The sequence below is a fragment of the Egretta garzetta genome, unplaced genomic scaffold (genome assembly GCF_000687185.1).
Source record: "Egretta garzetta isolate BGI_Z169 unplaced genomic scaffold, ASM68718v1 scaffold291, whole genome shotgun sequence".
NCBI classification, from domain to species: Eukaryota; Metazoa; Chordata; class Aves; order Pelecaniformes; family Ardeidae; genus Egretta; species Egretta garzetta.
In genome coordinates, this window is record NW_009258783.1 from 784,914 (window position 1) to 810,032 (window position 25,119).

The window sequence follows — 25,119 nt, forward strand, 5'->3', positions numbered from 1 at the left end:
TTATTATTATTATTATTATTATTATTATTATTTTCGTCGTTGTTATTATTATTTAAAGTATACTTGACCTTCTTTATACAATGTTTTAAAGAACTTAATGTGTCCTGAACTGAAAGAGGAAAAACAACTCTTCAAAAGTCAAACCGTAAAATCTATTTACATGACTGGGGTTTTTTTTCCTCCTACTGGCAGAGCATCAAACTTTCTTCTTCAGAAGTTTAAATTTCTCTGACCATCTTCCAAGCCTGTGTGTAGGAACGTGGACTAAGATCCTTTATCCTTGTCTGTGGTATAAGACTTGGCATAGTGGTCTTATGGCAAGTTTGGTTTTGGTTTTGTGGTTTGTTTTTCTTTTTTTTAAGTCATCTAGGACTGTCAGTCCAGAATGATAAGTTTCCATTTGACTTCCAAAACTTCGGTGGGGGTGTTAGCTCACGTGTAGCGTTGTGCGGGACAGTGGAGTGAAGGGCTGAGATTGGCCTCTGGGGCGGATGGTCACGCCAGGGACCAGAGCAGGGGGAACTTCTGTGAGCCATCACCAACAAATGCCAGTAAAGCGCTTTTACAGAGCTCTGTACGTTTTGTCTTACAGCCTGTGTGCTCCAGAAAAGCTATCCTAGGAATTATTTTAAAAGTTTATCTAGCTCTGTAAGACTACTTCTGATTCCTCTGCTACTCGAGTCAGGTGATGCCTGGTTTTTGCTGAGTTGAGGGATGACACAGAGGACTTGGAAGTTGAGAAGATTTAAGGACGAGAGGCTGTTGCCCTCTCGAAGAATCCTGTTTTCTTAGATAACTGATGTGTTTACATGACTGTAGAAGAAATATCTCCCTGGCAATTTTTCCCTGCAGCGTGACTGAAGTTTTCCAGCTTTGTGTGTGAAGCTGGAGATTACAGCTGTGTGGACACAGAGTAGGTCAAAGATGTGATTAAGTCAATTTTACCAGACGTTTATTTGTGTAGTTACTGTGTATGATTCCAGCAGCAACTCTGTACAGACATTACATTGTGCAGATCAGCTGCAGGATGCAGAGGGTTAAGAGGTGGGAAAAAGCAGTGTGTAATATATGTGAAATGATCACTGATAGTGGGGGGGAGGGAAAAAAAAGAGCTAAAGTCAACATGCAGCTCATATGGCTTGTGACTTATTAAATAGTAATGCCATGTCTACCTTTTCTTATAAATTTTAGTTCCTCTTCTGCAGGCCAATTTCCAGCCTGTTTGATGCCTCTGAGCTTACCGTTTTTAGTGTCTCCCCTCCGTGTATCAAGGGAGCCTGTAGCTAATATTTATAGGAAATAGAGGAGCGTTTCTGTGCATTTCTCTTAGGTGGCACAAAGCAATTCTTTAAGACCCAAATGAAATGCTGTTGTAAATGCTATGATCAGCTTGAGGGTAGTGTCCTACGGTGGCAAATTCTCAATTTTGTTTTCTTTGTGCACCCCCTGTAATTTGTTCTGTGACTCGGTCACAGTTTGAGATCTGCTTCGCCAGGAAAAGACTGGAGGATGCAGATTTCATGGAGGTGGGGGGCAGGAATAATTGCATTGGAGCTTAATAATTCCCAGGGGCTCAGAACGGCTACAGGTTGCCTTGGTGTTGGTTACCCCTATCTCAGCCTAGCTCTGGCTCCTCTGCCCTCCTCCCCAAATCCCCTGGAAATGTATCCTCTGCCCTCTGAATAAAGATAATAGTGAAGGAAAAGGTACAAAATAACAACAGACAAGGCTGTGGCTGGTGCTGGAGCCTAGCAGTTGGGTGGTGTTGGAAGATGCCAGGGGATTTTGATGCACTTCACCCAGCAGGGCTGGGAGAGCTAGCAGAGGTATTAAAATAAATAAATCGCAATATGGTGGGTGTATATATAATATTACACCAGGCTTCCCTCTTGTTGTGTCTCTCTGGGGTAGGACAGTCTCTGCACCCTCTGGCTTCTCATTACAGCAAAGGGGGATGAACTCAGGGGCTCTAAATGCAGTCTAATGTGCAGAACAACACCCACTTCAGAAAATATTTCCCTCACTGGATTTCTTGATAGGGATCTGAATATTAAAGTTATTGGAAAGTAAATCTGTGTGAGCTTCTGGATTATTTTTTTCCCCCTCTCGTTGTCTCTTTTCAGATAAGCTCCCAGCAAAACATCTATGCTCTGACATTATCATGCTGCTGCCTGATCTTCCCTTATAGATGCCTTCTCACTTCTCGTAGTGAGACTAGAATAAGTGCTGTGTCTGTTGTACTCCTTGGAGCCAGGAGAGATTGGCAAAACTTCAGGCCTTTTTAAAATTCTTCTGAGCCTTACCAGTAAATGGTGTGTGCTCGCCCAGAGCTCTGCCAACATAGAATCCCATTTACCTGTCTCCAGAATTATATGGGAGTTGGGATCCAGCCCCCTTAGTGCATAAAAGAGACCAAGATCAGTTGCTGTGACTCCAGAGATGTGTCTAATCCCTGCTCAAAACTTTCCCTGTACTTCTGGGACGTGGTTGTGTTCCTCATACGTGACAGGGACAGCTTTGGTCACAGTTTCTGAAGCCAGAGCCTGTGCTCTGGGCCCCTACAACAGCAAAAGCAGAGCAGTAGCCTAGCAAGGAGAGGCACAAAAAGGAGAAGAAAAAAATATCCCTCAAGGCCACATCTCCTCTGGTGTTTTTCTCCTTTAACTTGGCTCCAACAAGGCTAAATGAAGCTCCATAAATCACACGAGTTACCTATACAGGGAAGACCTTGTACCCCTTTGCATTCCTATCTGAAGAGGTATGTGATCTCTCTATGGCTTATTGCTAGGGAAAAAAAAAAGTTGTTTTTAACTTGGCTTCGCAAGCTCAAGGTGAAATCCAAGCAAAGACTGGGAGTTTTCACTCAGATGAGCGGTCAACTTACAGCCTATGAAGCAGGGAATCTTGCTGTACTGCTCTGCGTACAGATGAGCTGAATTTTACAAGTCCTATTGAACTGGCCCGTGCGACTTGGCTGGCAGAGTCGGGAACATCTTGTTTGGAACGCGTCATGTGTCAGGCGGATACATCAATTCAAATGTTCTCTCTAAAATGCCTTTTCCCACCACACACACCATCCGAACAGCCTGTAAATGGTTTGGCTTTTCAGGAAAAAAGTGGTTTTTCATGCTTGGCAAGTCAGTCCAGGAGGAGGAATTTCAGCCTTGTTGGTGTTTGTATTATGAGCTATTTTGGGCCAATAGTCCTATCCCCACACCCCACTCCTGTGACTGCCTGTGAATTAAGGTGGGTTAAATAGCTTCAAGGTGTTCAAATTGAGGAAGAGCGAGAGGAAAGTACGCACAAACGCTCAAATTCTGGTTTTGGCACAGAAAACAAGCTGAGACAACTGTAGTCATGTGAGTTGTTCCTGCTTTGGCTTTTGCCTTTCCGTCTCAGCAAAGCTTTAGATAAGGCATCCTGTGTTGTATTCAGTATCTGAACAGATGAATTAAGTGCATGGACCCCCAACAGAGAACTACTACTGTTCAGAAAAGGGGCTAAAAAACATTATTTCACATGTGCTTTACTCCAGGGACCTGAACAATGTTGTCTCCACCCACTCCTCAAAAACAAAACAAAACAAGCCCTGAAAATTTGGCCCCAGGACATGACGCTGGACTCCATTGCCACCATGAAATACAGATAATGGAATTTCAGATGTCAGCAGAGAATACAAATTCCCCCATAATTGCCACAAGATGCTCGCTTTTGGAAAAAAAAAAAAAAAGTCATGAAAAGAGGGTGTGTGTATCTTGTAATAACTAATAACACATTTAAGAAACAGTTTTCCAGTTAACCCCTCTGAAAGTATAGATCATGTCAGAAGTGGCACCAAAGGGGATGGGAGTGAGGGTCACATAAGTGCCAAGTCAGGATACAGATGAGTGTCACCAGGGGATGGCAGTTGTTACTAAGCTCTGATATGTAAAATATGAGCAGCAAAACATAGTCTGGATTCTTCTGCTTTCAGTTTGCACGTGTAGCTGTACAGTCACCCAAGTGACTAATACTGTGGTGAAAAATTAGGGCCTGTTATAGTGAAGTATGAGTTTTTAATAATTTTTTCATCTTTTGTATCTGCGCTTCCTCTGCACTTCGCAGAGGACAATACTGGCAGTTTTTCTTGGCTTGTTTGGTTGGTTTTTTTTTTCCTTAAAAAGGCAGGATATATGGGGTGATTGAAAAGGTAAAGATAACAGAAAATAGCAGATTAGGATGTAACACACTCCTGCATCCATTGTTGGTGGCTGAGAAAGTCATCTAGTCCTTCTCTAAGCCTGTGCAGATTTATTCTTGCATCTTTATTTTTCCCTGATTAAAATTCAATATCACTCTTTTCAATAAGAGGCTATTCTCAACTGTTTTACTAAAAACAATCCACTTTTCATATCAAGCCTGTATACAGGCTTATTATATCTTGTTCATTTGGACATGAGTTGTTAAATCTTCCAGGTGCTTTATGGGGGATTTAACCATCCAATTCAAATGAACGCTCTCACAAAGAGGTTTACTTGCCATTGCTGCTATGTTCCTTTGCCTAATTGTTTAAATTGCTCTAGCCCCCAGAACATAATATAAAATTACTGCGCCAGCAACACAGATGCCAAGCAAGAGTCTAGGATGATAAGTGTGTAGTAACAGTCTCCCAACCATCCGTGATTTGCTCTTCACGGACTTCCCAGTGATGCCTAGTTCTTGATGAATGTTCCACCAGGAATTTATCTGAATGGTTTTGCAGTTTTAATTTGAGCCTACAATGTCTTGCAGCAAAGAAATTCGGTAGTTGGACACACTGGTTGCAGCTATGCTAACAAGGCAGCACACGGAGGAGCTCTTCTTATGTGTAGATTTGTCTTGCATCCATGTTTTGGGACATGTGGTAGCTGTTTGGAGTGGTTTCCTTGTTAAGGCCTGGAGACATAGAGTTCAGGTTTTGAAGGGAGGAGGAAGTTGTGTTGTTTCTGCATCTATTATACCCAAAAATTTAATTCCTGACTGGTGATTAGTGACACCCAGTTACATGGATGCACATGTTGCAGGATGCAGGTAAAAACAGGATCATCCTTTCCTACACGTGTTACTTAATCATACTGACTTTCACCTACCATTTTATCATCCTCATCTCTTAAATCAATGAGAGTCCTAAGGTACTCTGCAGCTCTTTCACAACTAACCCATTGCAAATGTTAAGCTTTGTCTAGTTCCGCGCTTGGCGGAACTGAAATAAGGAGGAAATTGCCTGTAGAAAGGAAAGGTAACTGGGCAGTGGCAGCGTTACATTGTGCCTTGAGAGATAAAGTTATAATTTCAAGCTTTTCCCAGGCTTTCTGTGTCAGTTTGGATGAGTTACTTAATCTCTGTGTGCCTCAGTTCCCACCAGTAAAATGGAGTTGTTAATACCTGTCTTATCTACTTTGGCTATAAACTCTTCATGGCTATACAGATGTACGGCTCGGTCCATACAGAGCCCACAGCAGTGAGGGTTCAGCCTTAGGCTGGGCTTTTCACCGCCTGCCCTCATAAAAATAATTCAGTTAAATGAAACTAGAATTTAACTCTTTTGAGAACAAGCAATTCCTTGCTCATTTGTTAAAACCCTTTCTTCTGTATTTCTGCCTTTGCAAGGCAGCTCTGCAGATGAGTCATTCAAATTCCTTGCACGCCCCAGCTTTTTTTTCCAAGAAGTTGTTAGGCTGAAGCTGGTTGAAGCCCAGAACCCAGAGCTGAATGATCTGGCTGAGCTTTGCCTAATGGCAAATTACTTAGCTTGGGAGTTTGGGTTTCTTGTTTTTCCCTTTGGGGTTTTATTTTTTTGTGTATGTGATGATTCTGTTCAGTAATCCTTTATAAAAATTTTTAGGCTCAGTTACTGTTCTGCTTTATCAACCCCCCGTCCAAACTCTGTCTCCCCTTTGGTATGCAGTTCCTTTTCTGCATCGCTGCTCTTTTCATGTCTCATAGCCACACATGAATAATTCTTTTCATAGGCTCATTTCTTGCTCTCCTTCATTTTTCTAATCCCCTCCCCGGTTGACCTGCACCTTTACTCACCTGCATTTCATCACCTTCATCCAGCGATACCTGTGCCACATGGCATGTTCCTAACCATCGGTAGCGTACCCCGCTGTCCCCTTGGCGGGGTGTAATTAAAGCGGTGAAACTCTTCGCATAGTTGTTCTTCCAGCAGTCATTAGTGTGTTTTGTTCAAGAGAGATTCAGTAAGAATCTCCTGCACCCCTGCTAATCTCAAGGTGCTGCATCAGGTATGGAGCAAAGGAAGGTGAAATCAGGGCAATTTGCAGTCTCTCTTGCTGGGCCTTTACATCAAGATCCAGAGGATTTTCTTTTGCTTGACCTGAGCAGGAGCTGAATTCCTTACCCGCAAGGAAAACGCTCTAAGTGTTCCCTATGTGTGTTGCCTGGTGGGTATCACCATCTCCCAGGGAAGCTGTTCAGACTTCAGGAGCTCTAATACTCCTGAAGAATTCTTAGCATAACCGAAATGTTACCATCCATCTTTTATATGAACTGCTGAATATGCTTATACTGATTATACTCTAATTTTGCGGAATGAAAAAATAAAGCCAAACAAAACCCACCTCCTAGGAATTGCATTTCAGTATAACTTCCTCAGATGTTTTTTTTCCATGACTGTGTGCACTTCCCCATGTTTCATCACAAGTGGAAGAGGTTCCTCAGTTTTTAATTCCTCATCTGGGAAAGCCCATGCATCCCTTGTATACACAGTGTGTTCTGCCTATTCGTTATAGGATACCTGTTCTTGAATTGGTCCCAAGCTGATATTACTGGACTACTTTTTTTAATGGATGACTGTTGATCTGCAGATACTGGGGTTTTGTTGCTGTTCCTTTGGTTTTTTCCAACTGAGATTTAAAACTGAAGATTTTCTAAAGATAGAAATATTGTGAGGCTCCAGTGATTATAACAATAATTGCACTGTCTCTCCTTTGTTGCATGTGTGGATTTCAGATTATTGGAAAAATCTGTCGTGTCAGTTGTGCTGGATTTTTTTTTCTTTTCTTTTTCAGATGTCAAGTTAAATTGTCTGTAGCCAGTTATCTTCAAGAAATGCTTTATATAGATAATTTGTATCTGATAAAAAATTAATTTACTTGTTCAGGTAACTTTGCGAGAGTCTTCAGTAGTGGAAGACTGATTCTCAGCTTCACACACCTGAACTGCAGACTACATTTATGTATTAAATTAGCAGATCAGTAGAGCCAGAACTTAGTTGGAATTGGAAATCTCGGTGTGACTTTAGAGTTGTTTGATTAAGCATATTCCATCCAAGAATTTGTAAGATACTACGGAAAGCTTTAAAGTAAAAGGGGAGAGAGGATAATTTTTTCTTTAGTTTTAAGACTCTTAGCTTTAAATGGGGTTCTTGGTTTCCAGTTCCCAAAGAAAATGGTGACGTGTTATAGAAAGGACTTCAAGTGAGTCTTTGAAGCTGTGGACATTCCAGTTCTGAAAAATATGTGGACTTAGTAATCTTTCTTCATGAAGAACAGGTTATAAATTTACAAGCGAGTTAATCTACATGCGTAACCCCAGCACTACTTTTCCCATTGCACTCATCCTGAACCAGGAGGCACTGGCAGATTTCAAGCCGAGACTACCTCATTCTGCAAACAGTGCTTGAATTCACCTTCAAGCATTTGTAGGATGAATTTCACTTCTCAGTCTCTTAGGCTGTAATTAGTCTTTGCTTTAAGCAAGCAAGGGGTTACTGCATTTTAATCAGAGGTGGTTTCTAGTCCCTGGGAGGTTTCCATGGCTTTCCATGAGTCTTCCTTCAAGAAGTACTCGGTCCACGATCCACTTATGTATTTCAGCCTTAATTTTTATGTGCCCTGTCAGTAGAGCTGTTGGGCATCAGTTGGCTAACTTGGCCCTTTCAGCTGGACAACCTTTCTGCTCTGGTGTCGTCTTAGGGAAGAATTTCAGGCCTGCCAGTAGCTGGCACTGCCGAGGCTGGTGGGTGCCCTGTAGCTCTTGGACTTCCCCCTTGTTGGAAAAACCCACCTTGCCAAGAGTTGCAAAAAGTTTTCGACTGGGGTCAAGTTTCAGCTGGACATGCCAAAATAAAGGATTTATGTAGCCTGGGAAGAATTACAGGCTTGGAAGAGGGAGATAGGTATTAAAGGTCTCAGATGGGGTGATGGGAAGAAAAGTATTTAAAGACTGATGCAAACTTTCATTGACTCCAACAGGAATTAGTTGGCAGGGTCTTTTATGTGACTTTTGGGTTTAGATTTCCAGCTGACACAAACTGACAAAGCTCCGTTGAGCAAGATCTACTGACTTAGAGTAACTGAGAGCTGGGCCCCATGTGTTTTGCAGAAGACTTTCTTTTTATACATAAAGTTTCTGGATCTAATAGGAAAAAAAATGTCTTGGTGAGAGCACTTACTGTATGAATTACTTCCAGCCTGTTGATGCCCAGTTTTACTCTGTCTGAAGTCTGGACTCTCAAAAGCTCTGGGGAATTAAGTTTTCATTTTCTAGGGTTTTTTTCTTGTATTTAAAAGAAACAGATGACCTAGCTCTTTGCTCTTTGGTCAGCATTCAAGTAGACTAATAAATTTAGCATAATCTATTAACGAACCTAAACCTATGACACTCTAGGTTGCAGACAAGCTGTGTAAACTAACGATAAATGTTGCTTACCGACCTTGAATTATTGGAAAGTGGTGGTAGGAGAAACCAATCTTGCTGTATTGTAGAGTAACTTTGGGGCTTGGGGTTTTTTTCTTTGCTACGCGTTTGAGGTGAAAGTTTCCTGATTTTTGCAAAGGGATTTTTTTTTATTATTCTTCCTGCAAAAATAGTTTGTATTTTTAACCCAGAACAACGTGGTTCCCACATATAGCTCTGGGACTGCTCTTAGACTGAGTTCAGGTCTCCCTGCTGTTCACTGAGAGTTGCAGCTACATCTGTGGCGGGTAAGTTGCTCTGTTTGCCATGAGATTCATTAAAATATGTTGTTAATGAGAGCTTACATCATACACACCATTCTTACAGGTGCAACTGCAGTCTTGTTACATGATGCCCCAAAGCTGGCTAGATCACTATTTTATGTGTACTTTGAGGTCTTTCTTACATTTTTACTCTCTTCTCACAAGAAGAATTTAAAAGCAGCCTCAGTTCTCCACCCCCACACCCCAGAGAAAAAGCAAGTTACCCTCTTATTAAGAGGTCCCCTAATTTAAAAGTACCCACTCTAGCAATGTTTTCTATAGTAAAAGTCTGAATTTTTCTGTTGGTATGAGTCTGGGATGCACTTACCACACTTTATATCCTTTCTTCTCTATCTTATCTGTAGATACTGTACAGCCATGCACAGCAGAGTGTTCAACAACAAAAAATAGGTAATTATTCTTACAGTGACAAAGCAGCATAAAGACTTTGATCCACTGCAAAGAAAATCTGGGTTGTTCACATTGGTGTGGTTGAGCAAAGGTGGGTGTTGGACTAGATGACCTCTAGGGGTCCTTTCCAACCCAAAACTTTCTATGATTCTATGAATAGGCATGGATGAAGCTGCAGGTCCAATTCCAGGAGGCATAGTTTTATCCTATTTATAGGATAGTTTTTAGGAAGTTACCTTTGCCAGAATTATTTTTGCTACTATTACAGATGTTTGCTGGGCAGCCATCATAACAGAAAAGTCCTAGGAAAAAACTTCAGTTAATTTCCAGAATAAGAATCATAGTCACTGTTTTAAGAAAAATAAAACACCTTAAAATCAAAATGTCCTGTAAGGTACCGAAACCTAGCTTGAATGTACTATGTACCTGTATTAATCTGACTGTACTAATCATTGCCCTGTTTTCTTATTAAATTCTCTGCAAGTTATTACAGGGTTAATTGTATCTCGTGTATTGGCAATTAAGGTTATGGATTATTTAATTTAAGGAGTTATTGTGAAAATGCAGTCTATAATGGGGGGGAAACAAGCTCTGTTGATGAAAATGGGCCATGTCTTGTGATTTGGACATGAAACAATGCCGGGCTCCAGGTTGCAACATCACAAAACACGACAATTTGGAGGAAAGAATGGGTTCTGCATGTATTTTTTTCCCCTCATTTGTTCTTATAATAGAGAACAGCGGTCCGACCACACAGGAAGTTTGCAGAAATCCACGTGGTGAAAGTGGGATGGGAGAGCAGAACTAGTTCAGCAACAGCAAAGGCTTGGGCATTTTTTTTCTTCAGCAACTGGAAGCTTAGTGGGGCACTACTGAATAAAATCAGCATTGCGGGGAAGCTGTGTAATCAGTACGTATGATGGTTTCTTAAGATGTGATGATCTGGAACAGAGCAGTTACCTATATATGGTATCTTTGTGTCTTAGTAGTAGAGGCCAATTTTGAATTCCTTCAGGAAGATGATAAAAAAACATGCTTTAACTGAGGGGTTCCAGCAAGAATTAGCTAATGATTTCAGACCTAGAAGGACTTCCTTATGAGGAGTGTTTAATTACAGAGGCAAACTGTTGTACAGAATAACAAGCACTTCTCAAAAAACAGTGATTTAGGTTTTTGTTGTTTGAATTTGTCATAACACAAAGGGGGAAAAAAAAAATCTTGTGAGAGATTTGAAACCAGTAACCCACATGACAATTAGTCCACAGGATACTGTGCCAGTAGATACTGTGGAGGCCAAATGCTTAGAATTGGAAAAAAAATTATTTTTATAGATGATGAGAACATCTACAATTAGATGGGATTAAAATGGATGGGGAAGGTTATAAGCCCTCACGCTTTGGCCAACTACTATCTGAGGCTGAGAAGCATCTTTCCTTATTTGGCAACATATCCCTGTCCAAGTAGGCTTCTTGTACCTCTTGGGGATGGAAGGTCATGTAAAATAAACTCCCCGCTGATCCCATGAGACAATTCCTGTGTTACACAAGAGTGTTAAAACCCTACTAATTGAATTTTCTCTCCTAATACTGAATTCTAAGAGCATTTACTTTACTGATGCAATGCATGAGTCGAAAGAGAGAACAAGTCTTTGAAGCCTTGTCTTACTAACTAGTTTACTTTTATTTAACAGCGTTATAGTTGGTATCTTAACCACTTTCTGGACCAATGAGTTCCACAGGGTAATTTTGTGTTGCATTAAAATAATTATCCATCGCCATTTGAACTTCATGTAATCTCAGATAGGTAAATTGTATACTTTAGCAAGCCAGCATGCATTCCAAAACTGTTACGGCAAAGATTTGCATTAGGAAAATGTAGACTTCCTCCCCCTCCTTCCCATGATAAAAATCTCCGTACACAATAGCTGTACTGCCACATGTCATGGGGACATTGTGTAAATTACCGAGTTACAAATTTGTCAGCCTAACCAAATGTCTGAAAGAATAATGTCATATCAGTTGTATTTCAGCTGTAAGCCTGGCCTGTTTTAACCTTGATTTGTGTGGCAGCTAGCCATACCAACAGCTTGTGCATGGTTGATTATAAACAACTTTGTTTTAATGTAGCAAAATTGTCATTTAACTCCTGGGAGTGTGATGTAATGGTGATCAAAGTAAATTCAGACATATCCCTAAGGTAAAGGATTAGATTAGACTTACCAGAAAAGATGAAGATTTCAAGATCGTAAGATCTTTTGTGTGTTGTAATCCAACCTTTCTGAGGTTGGATAGTGCACCTGAAAATATATAGATGGAAAATTGCATTACGTGCATAGCAAGCCTTGATATAACTTGGACAAGTTTTGATTTTCATTTAATTCTACTTTCCTGTGGAAAGACCTGTATGTTCAATCAAGTTGTTTGGTTGTTTGGCTGGTTGTTTTTTTAAAAACTTTATTCATTTAGGATTGCAAGTTATTTTTCCTCTAAATTATCCTTCCACATCAAGGATGAAAAATTTATTCTGGAGGAGCTGGAACCCTTGAAATCTGATTTCTTTGTTTGGGCTTTGTCTTGGTTGGATTCTCATGTGATGAATCAGATGCAGATTCATACTTGGGGAAGGGGGGCTCTTGGTTTGGGTTTTTTTTATATTTCTGATGGCTTCAGTGTTGGGGGGGTTTTATGTTGGAGGGGTTTTTTTTTAATTTTTTTTTCTTTTTATTATTATTTCTTTTGGTTTGGGGTGGGTTTTATTTTGGTTTGGGGTTTTTTGAGGGGGTTGGGTTTTGATTTGATTTGGGGTTTTTTGTGAGGATTATAAGTGTCCTTGTCTGAAGCGCTGTACCTGAGAGGCTCTCTGTCTCTACTTGACTGCCTATTTTCTGGAGGCTTAAGACAATTTAGTATTTTTGAGATTACCACCTCCTTGCCAAGCACCTCAGAAGCTGAGCAAGAAGTTCAAAAAAGGTGGGACGGATTAAGCTAACATTTGTATGTGACTGTACTTACACACCTGCTTCCTAAAGAGGGTGGGGAGGTGCTGGGATGTTCACTTTATTTTGAAATCAGCAACAGTCAACTTAGGTCTGTAAATGTCAGATTTGAGGGGTTTGGTTACATGAGCATCAAAACCTGGGCCGAACCTTTGAATGGTTCTTAAGCTTGTGGTGAACTGATTCAAACTGCAGGAATGTTCCTTAACGTAATGACACCACTAAACTCCTGCTACTTTGCAGCTTGATGTTTTTTTCTTTGCAAACAACTGATTTTGAACATTCCCTCTTTCCCACCTGTAGAAAAAGTACAACTCTTGCCTTCAAGTGGAAATAAACCTTTACACAAACATGGAAAGGTTGGGAAAAATGTTCTTCTCCCCCTCCCCCCTAATCTTCAATTCCTGATTTTTTTTGTTTGAGGGAGCAACAATATAAACCATGAATTTTAATTTTCTGTGCAGTGTTGTCAGTGGGGGGGGTGGCAGAACAGGAGTAATAACCTAAGGTCATTCATTATGAGTTTGATATTTGTATCACAGGGCAATACGGCATTGCCCGTCATCCTGGTGTTGGAGAATCTTTAGGAGTAAAGATAATGAATCCAGTGCTGCCGGTTTTTATCGTTACAAATTTCCTTGGCTCTGGGAAAAATAATTATGTGAATGGGGATTTCTAGTCTATAAACACACAAGGAAAAGGCACAGATGCTCGTATGTACACAAAGACTTTTAAGGTCAATAACCTTTTCTTCTGACAGAAGGTAAAAATGTACAAATTTGCTAGGGTTTTTTTTTTTTTTAATATACAAAATCACATAATGGGGTTTTCTTTACCTCTATGCTAAAATTACAGCATAATCTTAGGACTTGCTTTGAGACCTACATTTGTTTTGTGGTTGTCAGTCCGTGAGTTTTTGAAAGAGGAACTGCACAAAAATTTCTGACCTCACAGGGTAACAGAAATTACTCTTCTAAATTCCCCATGAACTTCCGACCAAATGTTCACTTCTGCTTCAGCTGTGATGTTTCCCCCTCAGTCTGGACTACTTGTGATACAAATGTTTTTTGACTCCAAATGGAAGCATCAATCCTGTTTCTGGGCCAAATTTTCATGATCCTTTTAAAATGCCTACTATAGAAACTAAGTAAAACTCCTGCCCAATATCCACAGAAGACATCGACCTGCAAGGTTTCTGACTCTATGCTTCAGGGAAAGAGTTTTAAGTAATTTAAAATAGTTTAACTCTAGTTCTTTTATATTCTCACGTTTATGGATATTTTAAAGACCTGTTATTTTTAAGACTTCATACCAGTACTAATAAATTTTAGCTGTATGTCCCCAGATTAAGTATGAAGACAATGTATTTATGTTTTTATTTGTCAAAGAAGACTCTATGCCAAACCAAAGGCTTAATAATGAGCGAGTGCTGGGTGGGGATCTTTTTTGTTTAGCTGTGTTTGTCCTGGAGATTGTTAGGCTGAACTATTTGTTTAAAAGAAACAAAAAGAAAATGAGAGGTCTATAGCCAAGTTTTCAAATTATCTTCTTGCTCACTGGCACTTGCTGAGACAAGAAAAGTGATGGCTAGTGCTTCAAAAATCCTCCATGCTCTCATTTTTCGGAATTTGAGCTCCTAGAAGAGTCTGGCCTTTTGCCTGTGTCCTGAGATTAGCCTGAGCACTGGGTTTTTTTCCCAATCTGCACAGTGTAAAATTAAGACTTTGGTTGGGAAGTTTTTAAGCCTGTTCTTGTTAAGGTATCTCCTTTGAGGGACTAGCCACCTGTAACTGTTCCTGCCTTCAAAGCGTGGATGATTGAGTTCCATACTGGCATATCAAAACAGAAACAGACCCCCAGTTTGGGGAGGTATGCTTTCATTAGGTTTTGAACCTCTCTTGCCATTTCTTCTCTGTGGCTCTCGATTGTTTCTAATACCGTGTTTAACTTTGCTGTGAACTTTTGTTTGGCAAAGAAACGTATTTGCTTGTTTGGGGCAGGCTGAGTTTTACTGCGTTGCTGGTGTTCTTCAAAATCACAGTGGCGTACTTGGGAACCTTGCCAGCGTTTTAGACTTCAAATAGTGATAGTAAGATTTGTGTGCTCATTTGAGGCTTACATAAGGCTGAAGCTAATATTTGTGGGCATGATTAAATGTGTTTGGTATTTTGGGGGGGAGGGATGTATCTAGCTTATGAGTTATGCTTGCTGCCTTGTGGGGATTCTTATGAAATGTAGCAGCAGCTCAACAGGTTATCTAGCAGAGGGAGAATTAATGCATAGTGCTGATACTCATAAATCAGTAGATTAGTGCCTGCCTTACACCTCTTAATAAAAACAACAATCTTATCAACATACATGTAATCAGTAAACAACTGTTGTACTCATATACACAATAGATTTTTATCATTCTTCTGCTTCAAGCCATTGCAGCGAAGCACTTGCAGTTAATACACATTTGATAACAGTTGCAGTCAAAAAAAAAAAAAAAAGAAAAAACATGAGTGCCAACATGAGGAAGATAATTGGGATGTGAGGGAGGGAGTGTCCAGATTTGAACTTTTGAACTGCCAAGCATAAAAGCCTGCTGCTTCCTCTCAGCAACTGGTACAGGCTGATTGTAGGTTTTGTGAACACCTGGACTAAACAAAAGTGGCATGTGCTAAGTCTTCCAGTTAATAAAGAGAAATTACACTGATGCACCAATTAGCATGCTGATCACTTGTTGTCCTTCTGCACATTGACTATTTTGATTGGTAAATGGGAAGCGTGGGGGCCTGGGAAGAAGAGGAGGCTGAAAAGATGTGTTCTTAGAAAGAAGTGGTCTTGGAGAGGAAGAGGAGAAGGTGGCTTAGAAAGAAGTTCACAACTGTAGGAAAGATCTGGGAAGTGAACCAAGTCCTAGAGATGAGGAAGATAGACAGAGATGAATGTTGAGGGATACCTGGAGACCTTGGCCAGTGATGCTCAAGGTGGGTAACTGCAAGCAGTGGCACAGCATGGACCACCACAACGTCTTACCTGACCTTCCCAGATGGGGGTTGTTGAGACCTTATGAATGTAGCATGAATGTAGTAGGTGAGGTGATCAAGTAAGGTAAAACTGTATGTCCTTGCTTTCTAAATAACTCCTTGCACTGCCATGAATGGTCTGCTGAAAGATTAACAGATACTCAAGCTTGCATATATAACGGCACTCCTTAGGTGGTATGTAGCACTTTTCAAGCACAAAACAGATTCTGGCTCCTGGATTTAAACATGTCATGCATGCATATGCATGCACATGATATGCAGGCCCAAAGATGATGTGGAATTACAGTAATTCAATAAATGGCTGTGGGACTGTAAGCAGCAATGTAATCATACACATTTTTCAGAGAAGATTGTAGTTGCTATTTCATTGCCAGTCCACTTCCAAAAAGCACAAATAAGCTTGACACATTTTGAATTAAATGGTGCTCTGTGAAGAGTAGGTAGGATTCATTACACACATTCCTAATTAGGTCTTTGAATATAAATTACTTTATATGGTATTAAATAACATATTTTGCTTTGAACTCTCAAACCTCACTCTAATCACCTTCTGGCTTTCTTTGGTACTCTTGGGTACAAAATACCCCCCTCTCTTTTTCCTCAAATAATCTATTAAGGGTTGCTAGCCGTGGAAAGAGGATCCTTGGAGAAGGGAGTAAGTCAGTGACATAATTGGTTTCCTCTCAGAAATGTGTATGAATGAAAATAGTTGTATCTGTTAGTAAGTACAGAAATAAACTTTCCATGCTTTGATTAAGAGTCTTTTGATACAAATTATTTGTGTATACATTTTTCAGCTAACCCATTTTAAGGAAAAATTTGAATAAATAGGATATCTGTCCTTCCTAAAAAGTAAGCTCTTATTAAAAGTGAAGGAAATGAGAAACTATTTTTGAATGGCTTAACTTTGCACAGGAAAGAAATTGAAAAGTAGGTGTAAAACCCTGTTCTTTATCTTGAAGCTGGAATAAAAGATGTCAGGTGTATTTATTATTTGAATATTTTCCTTCATGAAGCTGATAAGCCATTTTCCACCTGATTCTCTCAGGGCTTTGAAACTCCTCCTAGCATAGGTGCCTCTCCTGTAGCAGGTCTTCCTTATGGCCTTCATCACTGAAGGTTCAGAAAGTTAGAAGGGAAGTCTCTCTTCTCCTACCCCCATCTCCTCACCATCCTTAGTCCATCTTCTTCTCCAAACTTTAATTGAAATTAATGTTAAACCATAAATCTGAGCAGAATCCATGTGTCAGACCCCTAAATCTCATCCTTTAGGGTACCTAAGGTATATAGTATCTATATTAGCCCAAGCAGAAGGAAGAGATCAGTCCTGCAGAGATGGCTTAGGCACTGAGCAGAACCATTTGGTCTCCAGTCATACACAGGGAGCTCTCAGCTATCTTGTAAAAAGGACAGTCACAAATTGTTATAGCTTCAAGTACTTATACTTGGAGTTTGGATCATCTGTAGTTAAATTCCAGTGGTGACTGCGACTCCAAACTCCCAAACCAATGCTGCCATTAAAAGCAGACCAATATTAGCTCTGAGCCAGCTAAGACTAGGTTAGATTTTAAAATACATTCATACATCTGTCTATCAACAAAGACCTTTTAAATTTGGTCAGGTGAAGCTACTCTGTAACCACAAGCGTGACTCTGGAGCAATATTAGTTGTTTGGTTATTTTTCTTTTTTCTTTATGCAAGTCTCTGTCTTAGAGATTTGTACTCATGTAATTGCTGGCCAAATGCCTGACTGCAATTTCTTTCTGTCAAATGAAGACACAAATACAGAACAATTTAATTTACATGGCGCTTTTTTTTTTTCTTTTTTGTGATTTACTCTGATTTTTAGAGAGGTGCCCAAGCAGGCAGTGGCCTCACTAAGTTCAGTGTCAAAATCTGCCAGAAATGCTGGCAAATACTTGAGCAGTTTGTCAAGGCTCAGTTCTTCACGGCTTAAAAAGAAATGTAAATATATGTACTGTTATCCATTTTCAAGTAGGTTGGGTACATTCAGATCTGAATGAGCTAGGCTCAACTCATGAAGGACTAAAGGCTTGGGTGTATCTTTAGTACCCATGCTGCAGCTACTTGAGTTTGACAGGGATGATGTCCAGCTAGATGCATGATTAAACTTGGAGGCCACTTGCATTTGCACCAAGGTACATTGCTCAGAGATGCATGTGTGAGGAGCAACGTGCCACACACAAGGATTTTTTTCCACTAGTGTATGAAGTTGGTGCAGGCTGAAGCGTTTGAAGTTTCTTGTACTAATGTGGTGGTTGTACCACAAATCTGTACCACTGATTGCTGGCTGAAAAAAAATAAAATAAACACTTGCTGACTCAACTGCTGGGATCACAAAATGCTTCACTCAAATCAAAATGCTTCACACCAAATGCATAGTATAGTTATCATCTGTTGGGGTTAATTCATAGAGAACTCCTCAAAAACAGAACTGGACTCTTCTGAGTAGCGTTTCTCCTTTGTACAGAGGTGACATGAAGGGAAGAAAATCTTTATGAAGAACGTCATAGAACTGATAGTTATACAAAACAGTAACAGAGACAATGTATGGGTTAATGTGCCTAAATGTGTTGTAAAACGCAACAATTTACACGTGCATATTTGGGATATCCAACATACATTCCAGAGGATACTTGTAACAAAAACCCTGTGCATGCCCTCCCTAACCCTTTCCTCCCCTAGGCTACACCCTGCTGTTGAGTTGAAGCCTTTTTTCATCACATCTTGATTAATACTAGGTGCTAAAAGCAAATTGGTGATAACTACTGGTCATGACAGCTATTGTGCAAGCTCTTGCCAATGGCGGTGCTAGTTCTTTCCTGTTCTTACCTGCAGCAGCCTTCGTATCTTAATCATGGGCCCCGAGCAGAAATTGTCAATTAGATTGAGCCTTGTGGTTGTCTTTGAATAAATGTTCTTTAGCAGATAGATTTAGTGCCTTGCTACTCTATTCCCCTGGTTTCCATGTGCAATATACTTTCCATATACACTAAAATGAAGTATCTTCCTGGGGAAAAAAAAAAAAAATCTATCCAATCACACACCAGATAAAGTGGCTACTCTGCTGAACTCAAGAAAGAAATGAGAGGGCTTGATGAATGCCTTGAGGCCAAAACAATGATTCTCTTGCTGCTTTCTCTTGGAAAAAAAAAAAAAAAAGTAAGATGGAAAATCTGAGTTATTTCAATTTAAACAGTACATAGGATTGTGGTAAAAGAGGCAGAGTCACTTCTTTTATCACGTCTACATTTGATCAATGTTTCTTGAAGAGTTTTGTCCCAAGTGGGATAATGGAAACTGGGATCTTCTGTGTAACTGGCTACAAATTATTGATAAATGGGGCAGGATCTGTGAGGATGCAGGGTGGGTTGTTCCACTGACTCATGAGAGCTCTGGGGGATGCTGGATGCAAATGCAGCTCAGTTGTGCTTCAAAGGATGATTGCGTAGTCAGAGACTTGCCCATCTTAAAAATCACAGACAATTTGCACATAATTATATCTGTTGGACTTGAGTGGGCTGTGAAAAGGAAAGATGATAGAATCTGGAGTTTGGTTATGTCTAAGAAAAGTCTAGCCTAAGGCAGGGAGGGACAGTACATCATCTTGCATCAAATTTGTGACTTTTTGAGTTTCTGATTCTTTTTTTCAGAGAAGTTTCTTAGTTATCTTTTATAGTGGAATCAACTGTATATGTAAGGTGCTCATACACTGGGGCAAGTGAATGAGGGAAGACATCCCACTTGAAGGGAACGTGGTAGGTACCAGCAGGGCATTGAGATGAGCCCAGAATCCCACAGCACGCCATGGTGCTGGGCAGGGCCCCATCAGCCATAGGAGACATAGGGAGGACCATCATTATCTCCCTAATAGGTGGAGTCCAGAGCTGTGACTGTGACTGGACACTGTGGCTGAAATTTTCACAAGGATTGTTTGTTCTTTTTGTTTTTCTCCTTTTGGTTGGTTGGGTTTGGTTTTTATTTTTCTTTCATCATTCCACTAAACTAGTTAAAAAAAAAAAACCAAAAAAAAAAAAAACAGAATAAAACAAGAAAAACACAGGAAGAAGTTTATCTAGCACATATTTCAGCAGTTGTCCTGACTGGCCCTGAGGGTACACACAGATGTGAGTTGCTGACCGAAAACATGATGTTGGGGGTTGGAGGTGGACAACAGGATTTGTTGTGCTTGGCAGCGTCCGTGCATGCGCTTTTCTGTGAGAGCGTAGGGCTGGAGGAGGCAAAAAAGAAAGGGAATAGTTGTTACCGTGATATGAATGGGTATAATTAGGAGCCTTGCCCAAGGTGACATGGAAATCCTCTGTCAAAAATGAAAGTGGTAATCCAAGTCTTGTGGAGAAAAGCCTGCTGCAATAAACACAAAGTTATCCTTCCTCTTCTAACTGCTGCTTTCTAGCTAAGCCCTCTCCTCCAAGGGCTGTGGGCTTTGGTTTTACCTCTGGTAACATAACAGTTGAAAGAAAGGTGCTTGGGCAAAAAGGATTAATAGCTCTAAGGTTCCAACTGTAGGCAGTGTGTAGAACAAATGCCTCTTACTGGCAATTAGTTCCAAGGTCCATCTTAGGGTGTGGGGGGGGTTTGGTGCTTTTACTATTAATTCATTTTTTAATTAATATTTGAACTTCTTCAGAAAGGGAAAGGCTCCCGTGCAATGCAAACTCCAGCAATTTTGCACTAAATAAAATGGAGGCAGCATTTGCCTGTGCTTCCCCTGCAATTACACAGCAACGCTCTTGTTTCGTTTGGATTTCCTTTGTCGTTATGAAACACAACAGGCTGACGGCTTGATATTAAAAGCAATTGTGTTTCCATTCATGCAGATGCCAGCCTGTTTAGGTGAATTTACTAAGTCCCTAGACGTACATTTTTATATTATTGCTGTCTCTGGGCCGTGTTGAGCATTTTAATTCTCTGAAAATAACCTCTGTTTTCCTTTCATCTCTTCATTAGCTCTTTCATCATGAGGACATGAATTTAAAAAATATATATATCTTAAAATTGTATGTAATAAAGATGTTTTTATCATTCCAATTTGTTGAGCTGTGCTTTTAAAGTTGCACGGCTTTCACAACCATAAAATGGAACAATTATTTTTGTGTTGTATTGCTTTGTACCCTGAGGTTCCATTTAAAGCAAAGCAGAGAGACGTGTTTATAGGCAGTATTGAAAGCAATGTATATGGATCTTGATGTCAAGCATATTTTATTGAAGTAAGATTAGAAAGGGATCTGATGACAAGTTCTGCACTACTGAAGTGAAATCAGAATGAGGTTTTGTGCCAAGCCGCACGTTGTTAAATCAAAATTAAAGTCATACCAAGCTGTGTGGTTATTTTTGCTGGTTTTGGTGGCATCTTTTAAAGATGAACTTTATAGCCAATTATGAGTATTTTAAAGTAAATAGTCTGAGTTTTTCGGACATGTTGGTACGTTGCAGCACACGCTTATGCTGTCCCGGTCAGGCCTTGGGGTTGGGGGGAATTTCTGTAGGTGTATCAAATATCTGAGGATTGCAGTTTCCTGCTATATGTCATACATGTACGCTTGGATTAAATCCTTGCGAGTAAAACTAATTTCCTTTCTATATAAAATCACACTGTTAAGTACATTTCAGGTGAAAAGCCCTTTTTATTTGATCTCTCCATCTATTTTGTTAATGTTCTGAAAGCAGGCTGAGAAGGTTTGGTTTTTTCAAGAGGGATAGGTCTAAATTCAATCTGTTTTTAAGTCAAGTGCCTGGGGTTGGCTGTAGTTAATATCTGCAGTACAGGAAGGGAAACAGTACCAGAAAATTAACAAAATTGTGGATTTTCCTTCTGTGCACAATTTTGCATTATGCTGGGAAGGGATCCCATAGGAAATGTAGTTTCACTTTCAAATTTGCATTTTGGATTCATAGAGGGGATCCATTTCTGTTTAATGGAGGGACCACCAAAACTACCAGTTTAATTCGGCTATTTGTGCTTCAGGATGTGAAGGAATCACCTCTTAAAGGATGGCCAAATTAAATATCTTGCTTCAGTGTTTTATGACGAATTGCTCTGCAGGAACACCATGTAGTTTGCACATGCACTAAAATTTTTGCGATGCTACACTATTAGTGTCTGGAAAGCACAGTTACTTGAGGCTTTTGAAGCTGTGAAGTAGTATGACTCAAACTTCTTAGTGTGCTATTGCAAGAATTTGAGTATGTAAGGGAACACCAGGTTCCTATTTTAACTGCCAGCTCTGCATGTTCAGCCTGGGCTCTGAATGTCAAGCTGGATTTTTTTTTAATCATCACTGGCGTTATTATGTCTCTCACCTCTCCTTCCCATGAGACAGTAATCTTAGCAATATATGATCTAATAAATATAGATGATTTAAAATCCCAGCTGCCTTTACTCCATCTAGTCATGGTTTAGCCACTGCCTGGTATGTGTCACGTAGTAACTGTCTTCACCTTTTCTTTTTTTTTTTTGGCTGTTTCCCTTCCAGGTTTTTGCTTCTTTTCCATTGAAATTGCAAAGGATGAAGACTCTCCTGCAATGTGTTTTATGTGGCATTCAGCACAGTCAGATCTGGTTCCCATTTTAGGCCTGTAGATGCTGGCATCCCAAGCATATTCCTACTTGCTATTATTATTTCTTTAACGTGCTCAGTCCCAGACTCCCTTCACCCACAAGGGTGAATAGCATGGGGCTACTGTGCAAAATGCCCTTCTTCCGTCAGGTGGGATTTCAGGTTCCAAAACCTCTGTTTTAATCATTGGGCGATGATTCTATATAATAACATATTGTATGATTATATGGAGAGAATCGTGTATAATATGGTTCTGTAAAATAACAAGATCTGTGGTGTCTGTGCACTGAAAGGCTGTGAATTTGTGTTTTGTTTGGGGTTTTTTTTTGACGTTAGCAAAATCTATCTACAGATTAAATCCTATCTGTAGGACTGCTACTAGGTGAGGACTAGTAATCTTTAAGAGCTGGTTTCCTGAAAACATGTTTATCCAGGGCATGGAAGGAAGAAAAGTTGTTTTAATTTAGTTTTACATTTCCAGTCATTTGGGTGGCACAGTAAAAAAGACTTTTGCGTAGTTCAGGGGGAGAAGATAATAAATGACGTACTGTTGTTTTAAATTTTTGGTTATTACAAATTGAGTATGCTAGGCCCACAGATTTTTAGTTAATTTTTGGAATTCTTCCTTTAGTTTCCGTTTTTATGGAGAAATTTGATATGTGGAGAAATTGAGGAATTCACCACCCAGCAAAAACCAAGGTGAATGGATGAGTTAATACCAACCCCTGAGTGGGTTTGTCCATGTTTAAAGAGACACATACCACTTGGGCTTGGAGAATGAATCAAAAGAAAAGACTAGGATGATACATTTGGGGAGGAACTTTGCAGACAGTCATGTTTCTGTAAATTTACCCAAATGGGCAAAATGAGGGAATCCATAGCAATGACCTTCTCTGTCTAAAAGGCACCACTCCTGTGTTGTTCACTGCTAATAAAAGCATAAGAATGGGGTGTTTGGGAAGCTACTGTCCTACAAATAATGTTACTAAATGGCGGGGAAAATGCACAGGACACTCTCCGAGATCAAATCACCAGATTTAGCAGAGTTGTCTGTCACCCACTGCAGGTAATACAGAAAGAAGGATGTCTTGAGGGAAATGATGTTCCATTTTTGGTTTCTTTTCTTCTGATGTTGGCAGGAAAGCAAATAGGCTTTAGAAGATCTTGGGGCTTTTGGCTTCTCATTTGATTTTCGGTGCCAGGTGACCTCCACCCTTGACACTCGGTACCGTTCTCAGCCAGGCATGTGAGTGCCACACATGTCAGCGGTTGCACTGCATATATTTTTTTTTTATTTATCCTTGGGACATGCACGGTGAAAGACTTCTCGAGCCCCTGCTGTAATGCAGCATGTTAATTTGGCAGCCTTGTTTACACAGGCACTCGGCCTCTTCCTTTTCTCACTCGTTCAAATGCTCTGTTTTGGCACGTGTGTCAACAAGTGTGTTCAGGTGTAAAGAGGCATGCGGCACAGAAATGACGTAGCTGTCACATAGGATGGACATCCCGCAGTCGAGACGCCACCTCCCGCGGTATTGCACAGGCTGCCCGTACGCAGCCCATTGGCATCTCTGCCCCCATGAGAACCAGTTCACCGGCAAGGAGGTAGCGTTTCTGTCTTTTGGTAATTGTTTGTGTTTTGACCCCAGCATTGCAGTGCCACCACTGCGTTAGCTCAGTGCCTTCCTTGCTTTGTCCTCTTCTCGGCATGTGAATGCGCTGTCTTTCATCCCACTCTTATTTCGGAGCGATCTGGAAGCCAGCCAGATGAAGGTGACTTGATTCCAGTTGTCAGCATCAAAATCCACAGACAACGAGACATCGCTGCTTTATTGGTTGCTGCTGGGAAATCATCTTGGTAGACTAGACCCTGAAAGTAATTTAATGGGACTGCTACATCTTAGACTGCTTAGAGGCCTCCACTGAAGGCAGGTCTTGGTTAAAGAGAAACTTCACTAAACACTGTCCAAAGTTAACTGCAGCAAGTACTGTGTGTTGTGTTGGCCTTCCCAGCAGATGAGGAAGCAATACAAGTGCTAAATACTGGTGGAAGAAATTATCAGAGATGTATGAAAACATGAGTTGGTCAGTAGGAGTTATGAAAGACTTAGTTTCAAACCATTAACAGTCCAACAGTAGTGTTTTGAAAAACAGTGTACAGTTGTATTTTGGTGCTTGGGGAGACTGCAAAAGGTGTTTTAATTTAACCATCTTCCTTTGCATCTAGCACAAGCCAAACCAACAGGAGAGGTTTAGCTATCAGAGGTTTCACAAGCTGATGGGATCTGAGACAACTTCCCAGAGGATGGGTGGTGAGAACCCAGGCTGGATGCAATGCCCTTGTGAAATATGTAATGTCCCTGTCCTGTCCTGGGGGTTAACAATCACAAAAAAGTTTCCCTATCTCAGAAGAGAGACCAAGGGTGGGTTACCCCAAAAATCAGGGCCTATAGCTGCATTGTTGAGCACTGACATTTCTCTGCTGCCTGCCCGGGATGAACCAGCAATGGACTCCATCAGTAACTTCCAGCTGTAGAGCTGTCAGTCTTTCACTAGTTCAAATTCAACTTTAAAATAAAGCCAGGGCTTCTCCATAGCTATGCAGGCTATTTTTGATGGCTTCTACCACGGCTGAGAATCAGGCAGGTGTCTGTGCTGGTTTTCAGTGGTTGGGACAAAGCTTTGTGAGTGACATGGAAGAAGGAAATGAAGAAGGGTCACAACAGGGCCACATTTTGCTGGGCTTGCCTGTCCCCTTTCAGAAGTTACTCTCCCTCCATCAACCACAATTCTTTCTGACTTCCATGAAGTTAGAAGTGATTAAGGGTAGGAATCCAGAAATCCCAGAGTGTGAGAGCTCAAAGCATTCAGATCAAACAGGGCATGGTGACAAAAATGTAGGCAAAGGACACGGAGCAAAATTCCAACTGTAATTGCAGTTCTGCTGTATCAAGCAGTTATTCAGACAATGAACAACTGAACAGCTATTCACATCACTTCACATTTGCTTAGCCTTGTGGCTAACATAATTTTGGCTATTGTTAGATGGCAACCAAAAGCAGTGAATAGTCTCTACTACTAGGGGAAGAATTTTA